General features: G+C 55.5%; 3 non-coding genes across 3 annotated transcripts in view; all 3 read left to right on the forward strand.

Moving 5' to 3' along the window:
• Positions 1-2,190: 2,190 nt before the first annotated feature.
• LOC126135317 (small subunit ribosomal RNA) lies at positions 2,191-4,098 on the forward strand. Its single transcript, XR_007527860.1, has one exon. It is a non-coding gene; the product is annotated as a small subunit ribosomal RNA (ribosomal RNA).
• Positions 4,099-4,448: 350 nt separating this feature from the next.
• LOC126135323 (5.8S ribosomal RNA) lies at positions 4,449-4,603 on the forward strand. The gene has a single exon (XR_007527864.1). It is a non-coding gene; the product is annotated as a 5.8S ribosomal RNA (ribosomal RNA).
• A 187-nt stretch (positions 4,604-4,790) lies between these two features.
• The window catches only part of LOC126135320 (large subunit ribosomal RNA), a 4,223-nt gene continuing 4,013 nt past the window's right edge, over positions 4,791-5,000 (forward strand). The window contains exon 1 of the ribosomal RNA XR_007527862.1: positions 4,791-5,000. This exon is cut by the window's right edge and continues 4,013 nt beyond it. This is a non-coding gene — a ribosomal RNA (large subunit ribosomal RNA).

The following is a 5,000-nucleotide window of genomic DNA, read 5'->3' on the forward strand; positions in this document are numbered from 1 at the left end:
TTAACCTAACCTATGTCACCTTAACCTAACCTATGTCACCTTAACCTAACCTATGTCACCTTAACCTAACCTATGTCACCTTAACCTAACCTATGTCACCTTAACCTAACCCATCTTGCACCTTAACCTAACCTATGTCGCCTTAACCTAACCTCTGTTGCACCTTAACCTAACCTGTGTTGCACCTTAACCTAACCTGTGTTGCACCTTAACCTAACCTGTGTTGCACCTTAACCTAACGCAATTTGCACCGCAATGTAACGCAATTTGCACCGCAATGTAATGCAATTTGTACCGCAATCTACCCCAAGTTGTACCGCAATCTACCCCAAGTTGTACCGCAATCTACCCCAAGTTGTACCGCAATCTACCCCAAGTTGTACCGCAATCTACCCCAAGTTGTACCGCAATCTACCCCAAGTTGTACCGCAATCTACCCCAAGTTGTACCGCAATCTACCCCAAGTTGTACCGCAATCTACCCCAAGTTGTACCGCAATCTACCCCAAGTTGTACCGCAATCTACCCCAAGTTGTGCCGCAATCTACCCCAAGTTGTGCCGCAATCTACCCCAAGTTGTGCCGCAATCTACCCCAAGTTGTGCCGCAATCTACCCCAAGTTGTGCCGCAATCTACCCCACGTTGTGCCTTAACCTAACCCACGTTGTGCCTTAACCTAACCCACGTTGTGCCTTAACATAACCCACGTTGTGCCTTAACATAACCCACGTTGTGCCTTAACCTAACCCACGTTGTGCCTTAACCTGCTCTGTAAATGGCATATGACACGTTACATTAATGTATTGTTGTCCAACCGCAACCCGCTCAGAATGTTGTGTACACAGCTACGTGTCATCTCCCCATAACAGCTGTATTGCAGTGTGGTACGCCATAGAGACGTGTGGGAGTAATGGACGCAGTGGATGGCGATCAGCATGAGCCGTCTGTTCATGTAGTGGCGCGTGTATGCAGACATAGTAGTCTCTTCTCACACAATGTGATAGCACGGTGTCCCGCGTTCCACATCTGCGACATGCTACAGAGGCTGGTTGACAGTTCGTCGCGCAATGGACATCGCATACGTACGGGGGCACCTTCCACGTGCCCTCTAGTCGGGCACATTTTGTTGCGTGGATGTGAGCGGATGTAGTGTGTCTTGACACCTGACAGGCAGGCATGCAATAATAGTTGACTTTGCAAACGGGGATGGACGTGGACGTGTACGTTTACTGGTGACGTTACGCAAATGAACAACTGGTAACCCGTTGTGGTGCGGTTGATCTTGCTGGAGGTACATCTGTGAGGGCAACGATCGGTACAGCTATGACGCGGTTGTGTCAGCGATACCCACCACACCAATGAACGTGAATGTGGATCTGGGTGTGAAGCGATACGCGGCTGTGGGTGGGTGGGACTGTCCCCGGCCGGTGAGGGGGGGCCGCCCGGCGTGCTGGCCGCGCGGTGCGTGGGCGCACGCGCTACAGCCGGCTGGTGGGGGCGCCCAGTGGCAGGCGCGCCGGCCGACGGACGCGGCAGGCGGCGCAGCTGCGCGCCGGGGCACCCTGCGCGCGGCGCCGTGCAGCCAAAGTGGGTCCTCGCCGGCCCGGTGCGAAGCGCGGTGGACATCTGCAGTGTGCTGGTCCGATTGAGGACTGTGTGCGTTGAGGATGCGCCGCCGCCCGGCACTCGGCGCCGCGACGCCGTCTGCTGCTCGGTCGCCCCAGCGGTTCTCGCTGGTGGTTTGTATCGCAGTTGTGCAGACGTGTTGGCACGTGCGCTGTGCTGGGAGAGTTCGCTTCGGCACCCACGTGGGGCCTTTTGCCCTTCTGTGGCGCTGGCGTTGGAGCTGCCGGTCACCGTAGGTGGCGCGTGTTGTCTCCGCCGGCAATGCCACGACAGCACGCTCCCGGGCCTCTGTCGGCAGCGGCAAGCTCAGTTGGGAGCACGGGTGGTCGCACCTAAAGCGTCTACTCGCCTAACTCCGGGCGATTGCGCCTCTCTCGAACCCGACCAAGTACTTAGGACGGCGCTGCGCGCCCGCCGGGACCTGAGAGGGTTTCGAGGTGTATTGTGCAGGGGAGCTCAGCCTCCTCCTGTTTGCAGAATAATTGAGCGGACGCTTGCGTGTTTCGCGCGGGGCCCCCGGGACACACTCCCGGGCGGCCGGCTGCTCAGCTCTAGTTGACGCAGCTCCCTGGTTGATCCTGCCAGTAGTCATATGCTTGTCTCAAAGATTAAGCCATGCATGTCTCAGTACAAGCCGCATTAAGGTGAAACCGCGAATGGCTCATTAAATCAGTTATGGTTCCTTAGATCGTACCCACGTTACTTGGATAACTGTGGTAATTCTAGAGCTAATACATGCAAACAGAGTCCCGACCAGAGATGGAAGGGACGCTTTTATTAGATCAAAACCAATCGGTCGGCTCGTCCGGTCCGTTTGCCTTGGTGACTCTGAATAACTTTGGCTGATCGCACGGTCCTCGTACCGGCGACGCATCTTTCAAATGTCTGCCTTATCAACTGTCGATGGTAGGTTCTGCGCCTACCATGGTTGTAACGGGTAACGGGGAATCAGGGTTCGATTCGGAGAGGGAGCCTGAGAAACGGCTACACATCCAAGGAAGGCAGCAGGCGCGCAAATTACCCACTCCCGGCACGGGGGAGGTAGTGACGAAAAATAACGATACGGGACTCATCCGAGGCCCCGTAATCGGAATGAGTACACTTTAAATCCTTTAACGAGTATCTATTGGAGGGCAAGTCTGGTGCCAGCAGCCGCGGTAATTCCAGCTCCAATAGCGTATATTAAAGTTGTTGCGGTTAAAAAGCTCGTAGTTGGATTTGTGTCCCACGCTGTTGGTTCACCGCCCGTCGGTGTTTAACTGGCATGTATCGTGGGAACGTCCTGCCGGTGGGGCGAGCCGAAGGCGTGCGACCGCCTCGTGCGTGTTCGTGCGTCCCGAGGCGGACCCCGTTGAAATCCTACCAAGGTGCTCTTTATTGAGTGTCTGGTGGGCCGGCACGTTTACTTTGAACAAATTAGAGTGCTTAAAGCAGGCAAGCCCGCCTGAATACTGTGTGCATGGAATAATGGAATAGGACCTCGGTTCTATTTTGTTGGTTTTCGGAACCCGAGGTAATGATTAATAGGGACAGGCGGGGGCATTCGTATTGCGACGTTAGAGGTGAAATTCTTGGATCGTCGCAAGACGAACAGAAGCGAAAGCATTTGCCAAGTATGTTTTCATTAATCAAGAACGAAAGTTAGAGTTCGAAGGCGATCAGATACCGCCCTAGTTCTAACCATAAACGATGCCAGCCAGCGATCCGCCGCAGTTCCTCCGATGACTCGGCGGGCAGCCTCCGGAAACCAAAGCTTTTGGGTTCCGGGGGAAGTATGGTTGCAAAGCTGAAACTTAAAGGAATTGACGGAAGGGCACCACCAGGAGTGGAGCCTGCGGCTTATTTGACTCAACACGGGAAACCTCACCAGGCCGGACACCGGAAGGATTGACAGATTGATAGCTCTTTCTTGATTCGGTGGGTGGTGGTGCATGGCCGTTCTTAGTTGGTGGAGCGATTTGTCTGGTTAATTCCGATAACGAACGAGACTCTAGCCTGCTAACTAGTCGCGTGACATCCTTCGTGCTGTCAGCGATTACTTTTCTTCTAGAGGGACAGGCGGCTTCTAGCCGCACGAGATTGAGCAATAACAGGTCTGTGATTGTGCCCTTAGATGTTCTGGGCCGCACGCGCGCTACACTGAAGGAATCAGCGTGTCTTCCTAGGCCGAAGGTCGGGGTAACCCGCTGAACCTCCTTCGTGCTAGGGATTGGGGCTTGCAATTGTTCCCCATGAACGAGGAACTTCCCAGTAAGCGCGAGTCATAAGCTCGCGTTGATTACGTCCCTGCCCTTTGTACACACCGCCCGTCGCTACTACCGATTGAATGATTTAGTGAGGTCTTCGGACTGGGTACGCGGCATCGACGCTGTCGTTGCCGATGCTACCGAAAGATGACCAAACTTGATCATTTAGAGGAAGTAAAAGTCCGTAACAAGGTTTCCCGTAGGGTGAACCTGCGGAAGGATCATTACCGACTAGACTGCATGTCTTTCGATGTGCGTGTCGTGTCGCGCAACACGCTACCTGTACGGCAGCAGCCGTGCGCCGCGTGCGGAACCACGCGTGCCTCTCAAAACTAACTGAAAAATGTTGTGTGGTACGAGCGCTGAAGCTCTGGAGCGGCTGGCCTGCGGCACCTGGCGCCTGGCGCCGGTTTTGAATGACTTTCGCCCGAGTGCCTGTCCGCTCCGGTGTGGAGCCGTACGACGCCCATCGGCCGTGAGGCCGTTGGACACAGAACGCTGGAACAGGGGCCGTCAAACGCCTCAGTCCCGCCTATGCAACTGTTTTGAAAGAGACAGTGGAAAACTACAGAAAGATCACCCAGGACGGTGGATCACTCGGCTCGTGGGTCGATGAAGAACGCAGCAAATTGCGCGTCGACATGTGAACTGCAGGACACATGAACATCGACGTTTCGAACGCACATTGCGGTCCATGGATTCCGTTCCCGGGCCACGTCTGGCTGAGGGTCGGCTACGTATACTGAGCGCGCGGCGTTTGTCCCGCTTCGGAGACCTGGGAGTGTCGTGGCCGCCTGTGGGGCCGGCCGCGTCTCCTCAAACGTGCGATGCGCGCCCGTCGCCTGGCGGTTCGCATACCGGTACTTTCTCGGTAGCGTGCACAGCCGGCTGGCGGTGTGGCGTGCGACACCTCGTACAACGACCTCAGAGCAGGCGAGACTACCCGCTGAATTTAAGCATATTACTAAGCGGAGGAAAAGAAACTAACAAGGATTCCCCCAGTAGCGGCGAGCGAACAGGGAAGAGTCCAGCACCGAACCCCGCAGGCTGCCGCCTGTCGTGGCATGTGGTGTTTGGGAGGGTCCACTACCCGACGCCTCGCGCCGAGACCCAAGTCCAACTTGAATGA

Source organism: Schistocerca cancellata, unplaced genomic scaffold (assembly GCF_023864275.1).
Source record: "Schistocerca cancellata isolate TAMUIC-IGC-003103 unplaced genomic scaffold, iqSchCanc2.1 HiC_scaffold_622, whole genome shotgun sequence".
In the NCBI taxonomy this organism is placed as follows: domain Eukaryota; kingdom Metazoa; phylum Arthropoda; class Insecta; order Orthoptera; family Acrididae; genus Schistocerca; species Schistocerca cancellata.